The following is a 13,830-nucleotide window of genomic DNA, read 5'->3' as shown; positions in this document are numbered from 1 at the left end:
AATTTTCAACAAAGATTTTGGGTTGAAGCCATTCGTAGAGTAGTGGTTATTCTCAACAAAGTTCACTTTAGACCAAACAATGACAAAACCCCATATGAGCTTTGGCATGGAAGACCTACTACAGTCAAACATTTTAGAGTATTTGGAATCAAGTTCTATATTAAAAGGAATGATGACAAGCTTGGTAAGTTTAATGCAAGGAATGACGAAGGTGTCTTTTTTAATACTCTCATACTAACAAAGGTAGCTATAGATGCTACAACAAGAATATAAATAGGATAATTGATTGTGTTGATGTCAAAGAGGACGAGCACATTGAATCTGAAGTCTATCAACTAGTAAATACCAACTCCACCAATCCAGCCAACAATGATGAGAAGGATAATGAGCCACTTTCAAATGAAGATAATGAAGTTCCTATCAGTACTCAATCTAAGGATGTTGCAAGGTATGTGCAAAAACACCACTCAACTGATCAAATTGTTGGTGATTTAAATTAAGGTGTGCAAACAAGAAGAATATTTTTAAATCCTCCCACTCAAGTGCATGTCTCTCTATTATCCATGGAGTAACCAAAGTATGTTGCACAAGCTAACTAAGATGATAATTGGTTAAAAGCTGTGTATGAATAACTGGACCAGATCGAGGAAAATCATACTTGGGAACTTGTTCCTAGATGAACAAACAAGAAAGTGATTGGCATGAAGTGGGTTTTCAGGAAAAAATTGGATGAGCGTGGTGAAGTTATAAGAAACAAGGGAAGATTAGTTTGCAAATGGTATGTATAGATTGAAGGGTTGGACTTTAATGAAACCTTTCTCCTATTTCTTGATTGGAGGTGATTAGAATGTCTTTGGCATTTCTCCTGTTTCTTGATTGGAGGTGATTAGATATTAGATGGATGTCAAATATGCTTTCTTGAATGGAGAATTACAGGAAGAAGTTTGCATTGAGAAGCTAAATGGTTTTTAGTTGTCCAAAAAGCTTGATAATGTTTTCAAGTTGAAAAAGGAATTATATGGTCTCAATCAAGCCCCATGGGCTCGGTATTCCAAGTTGAAAAGTTACTTTCTCAAGTGTGGTTTTAAAAGAGATGCAACTGCTAATAATTTATATGTTAAAACTATTGATGGAAAATTAATAGTGGTGGTTGTCTACATTGATGATATTATTTTTTCCAATGGTTCAGATAAACTAACTTGCTCATTTGTAGTTGTTATGAAGACCAAATTTGAGATGTTTATGCTTGAAGAACTCTCTTATTTCATTTTTTTGCAGATTGCACAGTCTTCCAAAGGAATTTTTATCTCACAAAGCAAGTATCTCAAGGAAGTATTGAAGAAATTTTTCATGGAGTGTTCTTTGGTAAGCACCCCAATAGTTACAAGATGAAAACTAAGCAAACGTGGTGAATCACTAGAGGTGGACCAAATTTTATACAGATCTATTATTTGCGGCCTCTTATATTTGACATCCTCAAGACCAACTATCATGCAAGCAGTTGGTATTGTTAGGAGATTTCAAGCAGCCCCCAAACATAGTCATCTACTTGCAACCAAAAGGATTTTTAGATATCTCAAATCCATGATGGAATATGGAGCTTGGTACCCTAGAGGTAATTTTTTTTCACTAAATTTTTTCACTAATGGTGATTGGGAAGGTGATGGAGATGATCAAAAGAGCACTAATGGTGGTGCTTTCTTTCTTGGTGAATGTATAGTTTCATGGTTTAGCAAGAAGAAAGTTTCAATTTATCTCTACAATTGAAGAAGAATATATAGAAACATCTTCTTATTGAATCAACTCTTATCAATGAGCCAAACTCTGCAGGATGTACAAGTGTTATATGATCAGACTATTCCCATCATCTATGATAATACAAGTTCCATATGCATGTCCAAGAATCATGTTTTTCATTCAAAGACAAAGCATATTCCAATCAAGTACCATTTCTTAAGAGAGAAAGTTGAAAATTAGATTGTCAAGCTAGAGTATGTACCTACAAAAGAGAAGGGAGTTGATATATTCACCAAACCTCTCCCAAGAGATCAATTTGAGTATTTAAGAAAAATATTAGGAGTAGTTCCTCTTGCCTCCCTCCATTAGCTCTTCCTTAAGAGGGTGAAAGGCATCAACATGAACTCATCATATGAAGATGAAAGCTACTAGGTCCACAAGATCACTAAGACAAAGGGGGAGATTGTTGATAGGGTGATAATGTTATGTCTTTGCCCTTGATGTCAAAGGGGGAGGAGAAACTAAAAAAAACATAAAGGAAGGAGAAGTACCTCAAACAAAATAAAGTGGGAGAGGAAACACGAAAAAAGGAGAAGTACACTAAAATAACAGTACACAAAGGAGAAGTGTATCATATGGAGAGAAACACCCAAAGGAGGAGAAAAAACAAGTACACTTTTCTTTTGTTTTTATGGTGTTGTTTTGTTTGATTATGGTGTTGCCATCAATGTCATAGGGGGGAATGTTAGAAATATGTTGTCATTTGTGTCAATCACTAATGTCAAAGGTGTAATTAATTTCAAGCATTGATGTGTTTAAGGAGAAAAGGATGATGGAAAAGGCATAGATGGGTGTAAGCATATTGTTAAACTTTGGAACCAATTCTACTTCAAGTGATCACTACAAGTTCTTTTCGACAGTGCCTAGATGGATAGAGCTTTCTAGTGGTATGTAGAAGTCTGAAAATTCCCTCCTAGATAAAAAATTATTTCCAAAGTTATGTGGCCCCAAAAGTCAAAGTTGCAGAGCTAATTTGTAAGAAAGGACAAATTGATGCGAAATTGGCAGTCGAGTAGAGCCACTAAACCAAATATTCGAGTAGTTGTGGCATGAATATGCAGATATGGAATGATTTTTCATTAGCTAGTGTTGGATCCCTCATAACACATAATCCCGACGAAGGTTTCCTGGATGGTTCAAAATGCACACAAAGGAAGAGCACCTAAGATGATGTAACTATGGGGAGACATGGAAGAGTAGGTCAGTACAACGAGAGCACATTGATAGGTGCATTTTTTGTAGTGGGGAGATCTCATAGACACATCACCACGAGAATATTCCTTAGAATTATTAAAAAAAGAACAATGGAAAATGGTCAAGATGACATAGAGCCAAGAAATGTGGTGCAAGATGGTGCAGCAAATAAATAAGGTTGGGACCCTTAATTATTTAATAAAGGAAATGGATGAAAAATAAAGGCCTGGGATCCCTTTTGCCTTTGTACTCTTAACCACATGGATGAATGAGAATAAGACAGATGGCACAGTGTGATTGGCTCATTGAGGTAACATAGTGGTATGGTGATGTAAGCACAGGTGACGTGGTAGTATGGGCTAAAGGACACACGTCATGCATTTTTAGCACTTTCAAATGAGTTAGTGGGCCAAATGTGGGTGACATGTGTCACCACTCGGAAGGAACCACATGGTGAGGATGAAACATGTGGACACATCACCTCAAAAGGGCTTCCTTGGATGATTGAAAAGGTGCAAATGATATGGAATCTGGGTTGTTTCAATGCTAGGACATGGTGGCAAAAGAGGAGGAGCATAGCTAGAATGATAGATCACACTCGTAGTTCAAGGATTAGTCCAAGCGCATAAGGACTGGTCCCATACAAACACATCACCCCAGAATGGTAACCCTGAAGGAAATAAAGACAACTGCTTGGTGTTTCTCTAAGATAACAAGCCATCAAGAATGTGTGGATGCTCGACACAGAAATAAAGACAATGTTTATTGGTGGGTATAAGCCCCATTAGCTAGCTCATTTAGTAAGCTCGACCCTAGAAGAGAAAGGCATGCACAAAGAAGGTTTCTTCATGATTACTAGGCTCTAGGAGAACCTAGGGTACAAGTGGCACAAGTGAGAGCATTGCTGACCAATAACAAAAGTGCACAGGAAACATCACCTTAGAAGCATTTTCAAGGGCACAATTGGATATAAGGTAGGGAGCTAAGAGATACCACTAGGACTTGATTATGTGTGGCATTATGACCAAAGGAATGGAAGTATGTAGTGTTTGTTCATCCCTCGAGGCTATAACCTAAAGGGACATAATGGAGGTGTATATGCAAAGGTTTTATGAATAATATTATTGGGACCTAAAAATATTTCATAGTTAGATTAAAAATATTTGGGGCCTATTGGTGGTGTTGGAAACTGCCAACATACAGGGGATCTCCCAGATATAAGGTCCCAACTAGACCTGACACCGTTTTGTGTATGATCCACATATGGAATATGACCCAACTATTGTTTACTTAAAGATATTCCTTGGCTTTAACTGTCAACATGAGAGATAAGTGCAATTGTCCTTTTGAATGAGCAAGCTAATATGCCTTGTGTATGTTCGATTGTTGATGTATCTAGGTTATTCTACTACAGGAGGGAAATTAAGTGAGCCTCTAAGAGAGAAATAATAGCACCACCCTAATGGAGACACATGTGAAATAGAAAGGTCCATATAACATCAAGCGAAATAGTTAACAAGGACGTGTCGATTATTATAAGCATATCAACACATTTCCAACAAGGAGCACCGAAGTAACTGAAATAGTTCAATTAATCCAATACTTAATGAAAACAAACATGAACCATAAACATTAAAAGAATAGTCTTAGAAATATTCACAATCCATGTGTGAAAACGTGTTGACCTTGAAAGGCTTCAATATTAAGAAAAATTCCCAAGATACATAAATGCAATGAACACCACTACCTCCAATAGTGGAGCATTAGAGGCACTACTTGCTCCCCAAAAGTATTAACATTATCTCTCTAATGCCTTGTGGGAGAAGCCAAGCTTAAAAGTCCTTTACATCGGAAATGGGGATCTATTTTTAACTTGAGGAATGACCTTTCATATCCTCATGACTCTTGGATTTCTAACTTCTTGTGACCTTTGGACTTTTATAACCTTTGGGATTCCAAAGGACTTTTGGAATTACATATAACTTTTGATATTACATGTCTTTTGGACTTCCATGACTCTTTTTTTCATGCATGACACTTGGAATTACACTTATTTATCCCTTAAAATGATTACAACAATACATCATGACTTCCACATCGTCATGCGATGAGACTTGACACGTCACTATTTTGATGACTTGGACTAATAGTGACCGATGACATGGACTTTCTTCAGTGGTGACATGGATGCTAGCTATGTCTTAATTCTTTATTGTTCTTATGATCATGGTGCTTTCACCCTCCAAAGAGTCTTCAATCTTGGAGTCTTTAGAGTGCTTTGATCATCAAGATTTAAGTGTGTTCTTCGTTCTTTCCATGCTTCCTTTGCTTTTTCTCCTTGCCCGATATTCCTCATGTGTGCTTGCCATGGTGTTTTTTGAATACCTGTATCTACAACCACTCATGATGAGCAACTATTAACTTGAAAATAACCTATTCTACCATGATCCATGAAAATTTTTTGTTTATCCCTTTTTTGTGCACTTAAAGAGGGTTAAAGGGGATATAGGGCACAAGGGCACACTTTGAAAGGATGAAGGGTTGAAGAGGAGAGGCTTTTAGGTGTCGACATGTGCTCATGTGCTCAACGGAAGAAAGAAATCAAATGAGGGCATGTGTCACAAGTTTGAAGGGTGAAGGGGAACGCTTCAGCCTACCCAAGTGCAATGTATGCTTAAGGGAGAGAGGGAGGGTGCATGGTGCACTCCCCAAAGATGAAGGTTGAGGCTTAATGCCTTTTTGATGCACTCATGCACTCAAGAGGCCTCAAGGAGGGCACAAGGTGCACTCTTGAAGGTTGAATATTGACGCTTCACGCCTTTGGAGTGCTCCAATGTGGTCATGAAGTTTAGGATGACGCATGGTGCATTGGGGAAGGTTGAAGGATTAAGCTTTGGATCTTAAGGGTGCACCAGTGTGCTCAAGGAGGGTGCACTTCTTTGAGTCAAAGGAGTGCGCTCAAGGAAGAGTTAGTCATTTCAAAGGGCGTAGTTTTGAACAAGGAAAGGGATTTATGATTTGGGAGTGCAACCAACTCTCAAGCAGGGTGTAGGGTGCACTTCCAAACAATGAAGGGTCTCCCATCAATGCTTCAAAGTGCACTTGTGTGCTCTTGGCCTTAATGGGCTCACTTTTCAACTGAAATTTGTCTAAGTCTGGGTGATAAGGAAAATGGGTAAACAATATGAGTTTAGACATAGAACCCAACGTGACAGACACTACCTCATAAAAAAAAATCAAACAAGCTTGATAAAAAATTATATACATCAAAACACATACCAAAATTAAGGGTAAGGGGTGAGCGTTCAACAGAGATTCTCAGCAGAAAATATGATAAAGCATACAGATAATAAGATGAAGCTTTGGTGCATTCAAACTTACTTTTAATTAACGTCGAAGTTTCCTAAACAGCAAATCTGAGACAAGCAACCATCCTCAACCGATCATGCGCGAGCAACACGACCTCTCTCCACGGGTCTTCAAAACTCCAGCGCCTTACAGCTCAAGGTTCTTTTGGATACAGGAACTGTCCTCAGACAGGCGGCCCAGTAGGCTTCGATATTAACAAAAACAAACAGAATACATAAAGCTTATTACAACAAGAAGTCTCAGAGTTCTCTCTCAAGCAATGCTCTGTCAAGCGATGCCTTGAACTTCTGCAGACCCTTTCTTATATAGACTTCCTAGCGAATCTAATCCTACCTAAGAAATGACATAAAAGCAGAAATTATTGAGGGTCCTGTCAGTATTTCTTTCACCGACGGTGTCTACTCAATCTTTTCCAGTACAAATATTCCTGCTACAACATGTGACCACATTATCACATTGCTAGCAAAGATTCTACCATGGTCCCATCGGACTCCTATCCGAATCGTCTCGTTCTGAAGATCCTGGTGATGGCTCGTACTCATCGAGTATCCTTTGATAGTGGCGGTCTATCAGTCGATTATATTCTTCGTCGATATCTGCTTCTGGGTCCTGGGCATCTGTCAGCTCGTCTTTTCCTTTGGCATCTTTATCTAACATTATTGTCCTTCGAGATGCTGCTTTTGAAGATTCTCCCTTTTCCGTATTCGTCTTTATCTTGTGGAGGCCCGGTTGCTGAGGCGTGTACATGGCTTCCTGTTTTTCCCACTTGTTAAGAAAAGGTAAAGCACTTATCTCTATGTCTAGAAAGGAATCTTTATAGACATTTCTAACTGAGGGTGATCTCTGAACTGCCAGCTCGATGCCGTCTAATAGTTCCCATTTAAATATCTGAAACATGTTTGTGGAACCTTCTATAGCATGTTGAACCCATGATCTGCAATTATCACTCATAAAGTCTTTATGCTGCCATCCTTGTTCAAAAATTATTGAAGTGCAGATTCTTTTTGAGATCATCAAACTGATAATATGAATGACATTATTATTCCAATTAGGTGATCGAGCAATTATGGTGACTAAAGCCTTTTGATTAATTACAAATTTTAGAGCTTTAGGTTCTCCTTGTAAGTCATCCATTTTATTTAGAATCTGGAGTTTTTCTATCAACTTTAAGTTACCGAATTCATGAAACCAATCGGCATGCTGCTTGATCATTTCTTGATTGTTGCTAGTTTCTATTTCTCTGATTCTTTCATGGCTGAACACCTGTGCAAATGGATTAGGATCAATGCTTTCTCTCAATCTTAGACTATGAAAATCCCAAGGATATGAAAAAGTTCTGAGATACTGCAATGTCCTTTGAATACATTGGGATACTCTGGTAGATGGCTTTTTTCTGCATAAACCTCCTCTGATTTCCCAATCAGCAAATCCTTCAAATATCTCATATTGTGGGAAAGTGTCGCTGACTGCATAATTTTCATCATATCTCTGCAAGAAAGAGGCTTCCAATTCTTCAAAAATATCAGGGATCTTTAGAGACACAATAAATTTTTCTAATTCGGGTTTGATAGGAATTTCTTCAAGATCCATTAGTTTTGCTCCTGTAAAGATACTGAGGGAAAAATCAACTCCTCCAATGATCTGATAATAATTTAAAACTTTAAGAGTCCAGATCATTTCATCAGTGTATACACTAGACCATAAATCAGATAAACTCCTGAAAAAGAGTTTCACCTTCATATTTGGCAAAGGAAATACTTTTACCAATGTGTCATCTAGGCCTAGAGAAACACCTAAATTCTTGGACTGCCATGCCTGGCATTTTCTTATCCAAGTATTTCTTCTCAACCTCATTCCTACCACCTTTTTTATTTCTTCTGCAAGATGAACTGCATGACTTTCAAAAATTCTAAATCTATCTACAAAAGTAGCAAAATTGTCATCCTTTGAACTTTTGCCTGGAATATCAAAAAATGAACCTGTACAAGTTATGAATGCCTTATTCATGTCTCTGGTTAGTGAATCTGTCAAAAAATTAGAATTTCCTGGGATCCACTCAACTTCAAAGTCGAATTGTTGGAACCAGATCTGCCAAGCTAGAATTCTTCCTTTAGCAATTTGTCTTGATATTTTGGCAGATAGAAAATATTTGAAATTCCTGGAATCTGTTCTGATCAAAAACTTTACGGGAGTAAGATATACCTCAAATCGCTGTATCCCATTGAATATAGCCAATGTTTCCTTTTCGGCTATGAAATAATTCTTCTGGCTAGGTGTGAATTCACCAGAAGCATATGCACAAAGTTTTTCTTCAATTTTACCTTCACTATCTTTTCTTTGTTCTAATAGAACAGCTGCCCAAAAATCTAAAGAAGCGTCAGTCTGAAGAATGAGTAAACCATCACCTGGTGGCTGAAGCTTTGGCAGGTGTTGACACTCTTCTTTCAATTGTTTAACAGCTTCTGTTGCTTCTTGTGACCATCCCTGTTTGAGATGTCTTCTGATCGGCGCTGTCTTCTCTGTCAAATTTGGAATATACTTGTGAAGATAATTCAAAACTCCCAAGAATCTTTGAATCGTCTTGGTATCCTTCAATTCATCAGGAAACTGTGTCAATTTGGTTAATACATGAGGTTGCATTTGAATTGCACCATTGACAACATTAATTCCCAGAAAATCAATACTATCTTGAAATAAAGACATTTTTCTTTCTGACAGGACTATACCATGTTGCTGAACTTCTTTCAAAAATATTTCTAAATGCTTTAGATGAGTATGTACATCTGGACTGTGAATAAGAATATCATCTATGTATGTTACAATGAAATCATATTTAGCAAAAATAAAATCCATTCTTCGCTGGAAGAATGCAGGGGCGTTTTTTAAACCGAAAGGAACAACCTTCCACTGGTAAAATCCGGCTGGACAAATGAAAGCGGTTTTATGCCGGTCTTCAGGCTGGATCTGAATCTGATAATACCCTGACTTCATATCAAACTTACTAAACACCTTGCTATGCTGAATTTTCTGCATGATTGTCTCAGGCCTTGGCAATGGATAATTAAAGCTCTGAGTAATGGCATTGAGGGGTTTATAATTTATCACCATTCTTGGTTTACCCCTGACTATCTCAGAGTGATTCCTCACAAGGAAAGCTGAGCAAGAATAATGAGACTCGCTCGGCTCGATGAGCTGCATTTGTAACAGTTCTTTTATCTGCTTCTTTATTTCCTGCTCATCAGAAGGGGTGCAAGGAATCATCTTACCTTTGACTCCATTGTCATGCAAGGTTATGATTTCTTGCATCGGGCTCTCTGTTTCCCAAAACTGCTGTGGGTTTTCTGAGCAACTCTTTAGAAGTCTTTGATGGATATCACCTTGTTCTGTAGACCAGTTGGGATCAATACATGCCAATTGTTTTGTTTTAGATTCTGCTCTTTTTTCATAAAATTGCAGGACTTCCTGCCAATCATCAGAATCCTTTTGTGGCTTTCTGGCTCCTATTCTTTTCTGGCTATTTTCATGCCTAGCTTCTGAATTTGCAATAAATAATCTAGGAACAGAAATAGCTTTCTTTTTCAAATTGATAATCAGCTTATCTTGGCTGATTGTTACTGGAAGCACAGAATTTATAAATGGCATTCCCAACATTAAACTAGCTGAGGGATCAAAATGCTGAATTGCAGAAATCTTAACAATACTCCCCCCAACTTTCAAAGAAATGTTGTCTACATAATGGGTTAAACTAACAGATCCTCCAATTGTTTCTGAAACCAAAATATTTTTCAGTGGTTTCCACAGAGATTTGAATAAAGATGGTCTAGCCAAATTATTTGAACCACCGGTATCAACAAATGCATCTACAGATATCCATTCATTCTTTACCTGTACCTGTACCGGGATATAGATAAGGCTATTGGTTTTGACTATCTTTTTCAACAATGTATTTTCTTCTGTTCTTTTAATCTCTGGTGGCAGGTGACTAGATGAGATTGTTGTCCTTTTTTCAAATGGGCAAAAAGCATTTATTTCTGGCAAAGGTAACATGGGTTGCTTACCTTGTTTCACTGATAATGATAATGCACTTTTTAAACGTTCCCTAAGTACTACTAGGGAAGTATGTGCAACTACACCCCAAAAGTGGCGTTTGATAACACAATATGTTGCGACTATGAAATGCACCCATAGATGTTCTAATCAATGTGATGACACTTGAGAACTTTCAAGAACACTTATAACATATAAAGAAACATGAAATGGCACTTCATGAATGAGGTCACACTTGATAGGATGATGAAGTAGGCTAAAAAATTCAAATGTAGTGCAATTTTATGGAGGGTGTTGTAGCATCGACAACATGGCCTATTTTCAATGTTTAGCAATAATGGGTTGACATTTTTGGAATTTGGCATTTATGCCATATAATGTGTAGTGCTAAAAAAAAATTAAGATAGGCATGAAGGAGTTAGTAGTAGTATTTTTTGACTTCGAGAAATTTGAAAGAAAATCTAGAATGTTGGGTAAACTTAGCAATGCTCCAAAATTAGAAAAGCTCTTCTAAAGCCTCATAAAATTCCAGAATAGCAAAATTAAGTAGTTTTTACTCAGTTTTTCTTATAGAGATAGTAAGAAGTTTTGAAGACTTAAAGAGCACATTAAGAAGACATGTCAGAAGAAGGGAAAAGGAAAAAATAAAGAATTATGCATGATATTGAGTTGAACTTAACTAAAAGTTCAATTACTAAAATTATTAGCTCAAATTTTTGTATAAGCATAATATAATTTGTGTTTGGGAATTTTGGTGTGTATATTGGATTGATGTTTTTTCTGTCTTTGGTGGTTTTCTTAGTGATCATAGATTTCTGAAGGTGAGTGTGGTGAGTGCTTGAAGTAAAAATAATATTTTTTTATGTAAGTGGCCTTCATGATTTGAGTATGAAAATTGTATGAAACATGAATCATTGATGTGAACCAAGTGGTAGCTTACATATCAGAGGTTGTATCTTTCCAATAGTTGTTAGTAAAAGCTAGGGATTGGAGCTCCTTTCACTTGTAGTTGATAAATTAGGGAGTAGTAGCATCTTTCTGGCTGTAACCAGAGAACATTGTAACATCAAGTAGTAGCTTGCCTTTGAGTAGTAACATGTGTGATATTGTGCTTCTTATATTCATTATTTTGATGTTGATATGAATTAATTGTTGAAGTATTCATTGATGTCCTAATATCTTTTTCAAGTGAAATAAATTTTTAAAATTCTTACAATACTGATTCACCCCTCTCGGTATTGTCATGGTTTCTAACACTAGCAACTTTCTAGAAATATATAAAAACTAACTTCTAGAATAACTCAATAAACAAGAGAGATTGCATTTTAACAACATGACCAAAATATTTTCTAGGAGTAGAAAAATAACATTAAGAGGGTAATTAATAATCACCAAAATTAAATTAAAAAATGAATCTTAAGCACTAGTAATGATGCAATGGTTGCATATTCTATATATCTATATGAAATTATTTAAAATCTAATGATATATATTAGAGGATTCCTAGGCAAAACGATTGAAGGAAGCCAATCTAGACAAACTACATCTATTTGGTACCATGGAATACGAAAAAGGAATTATGAAATACAAGAACTATGTTTAAGTTTCAAAATATTCGAGGAAAATTCCACCTATTTTTTAAATATAAATGTACACTTTTATTCCAAGTTTGGTGATGTTGCGACCTAGTGTGTGTCAAGAGAATGGGAGGGTGTGAGGGTGGCCTAGGATCCAAAACATCATTTATCCATGTGGAGCCAATATATTTACAATCGATGGAAAGGCCTATCAGAATATTTAGTTAAGTATTTCATAGAATTATTACACTTAATTTTTCTTATTTTACTATGCCAAATTCAACATAACATGTATTCACAAGGAAGCATGTAGTATAAATAATAACCAAAAACCATGAAAAATACACAAACCATGGCCTAACATGTAAAACCTTTTTTAATATACATGAATTTTTATCGGCCTAACATGTAAAACCTTTTCCTAATGCATTAAATGTGTGGGATATTAAGCATATCTTATGCAGATCACGTAGGAGTCCAGTGGGAGAAATGTATGGGGCTTGTCCCCTACTATAGGCTAATCATGACTTGCCTAGCTTAAGGAACTTTACTACTTCCATGTCGCTACAATAACATTAGGGAACCAGATCCACATTTTTAAGGATTTTGGAGGGATGTATTCCTCCCTTGAAGAAGTCTTCCCCTCAATCACTTTTTGTATAAATAAGGGTCCTTAGCAGCTCATTAGGGATTCAAAACTCTAGAGGAAGATATTCATCATTAGAGAAAGGCTTATGCCTATTATTTCAGCTTGTCATGTTTCATGTATGAACACTTTTAAAGATTAATGAAAATAATTCCTTTGTTCCCAGTCTGGTTTTTCTCCAATGGACCTAAGTCTCCCTAGGTTAGGGTCCAACCCAGGTGCTCAAGCTTCTTGTATATTTACTTTCCATGCATTTAGTGTAGCTGTGATTTTCTGCAAATATTATTTATAAGAAAAATATTTTCTTTGCAAGGTTTATAAGTGAGATCCTTACTTAAGTTTGGTTATGCACCTTGTTCTGATAACCACCAAAATAGTTTTCGTTATGCAATAGAAGTCTTCATTTCAAATTCGACTCATCCTTTCCACGATTGTTTTACTTCCTACAATTAGTGGTTTAACAATTGTTTATACATATTTCCTTTATAAGTTAGCCATGCACTTTTCTTGCAGATGGATGGTATTGTTTCATAGGAATAATTAGCGGATTTTTCATTCATTTGGATCACTCACATCATCACATTTTCACCCACTCCTTTACATCTTTGCAAAATTCCAGTGAGCTAAATTCTTCCTAACCGAGCTACAAGAAACCCACAGTGTTGTTTCTTCCTTGTATAAGTTGACTCATTGAGTATTTCTTATCTTGGTAAGGACCTATTTTCCCTTCCAAAACTTTCAACCACCATTTCCACTCTTCAAATCTCACCTATACTACATAAAGCTTCTTTAGGATGTTTCCAATGGAAAAACAGGGCCATCCTGTAGCAATATGTAGATTGCATTAAAATGCCTCAAAAATTGCATCAAAATATTGCCTAGTATTCCTTAGCATTTTGCAACATCCATTAGACCTTATAGAATGATTTTAAATGGTTAGAGATCCCTTAGGAATGTTTCCCTTGTAGCTGTAACTTTCTTCCTGCAATTAGGGTTTGTTGTTTTTATGTTTTCTTTCAACTACAAGATTAATTTTAGATCTAAGACTTTTGTGATCCATAATGTAGATATTAGTCTTTTGGATTAATCACATCGTAAGGATTTGCTCAATGTTTCGAACCAACTATTGTGGTTCATCCTCAGGACAAGGTGAGAAATCAATTGATCTGAAGGAATAAATAGCATGGATGCATCATTTCC

The sequence above is a fragment of the Pinus tabuliformis genome, chromosome J (genome assembly GCF_031772625.1).
Source record: "Pinus tabuliformis cultivar Carrire ecotype Pingquan chromosome J, CPIR1, whole genome shotgun sequence".
Lineage (NCBI taxonomy): Eukaryota > Viridiplantae > Streptophyta > Pinopsida > Pinales > Pinaceae > Pinus > Pinus tabuliformis.
Note: the sequence above shows the minus strand (reverse complement) of the source record.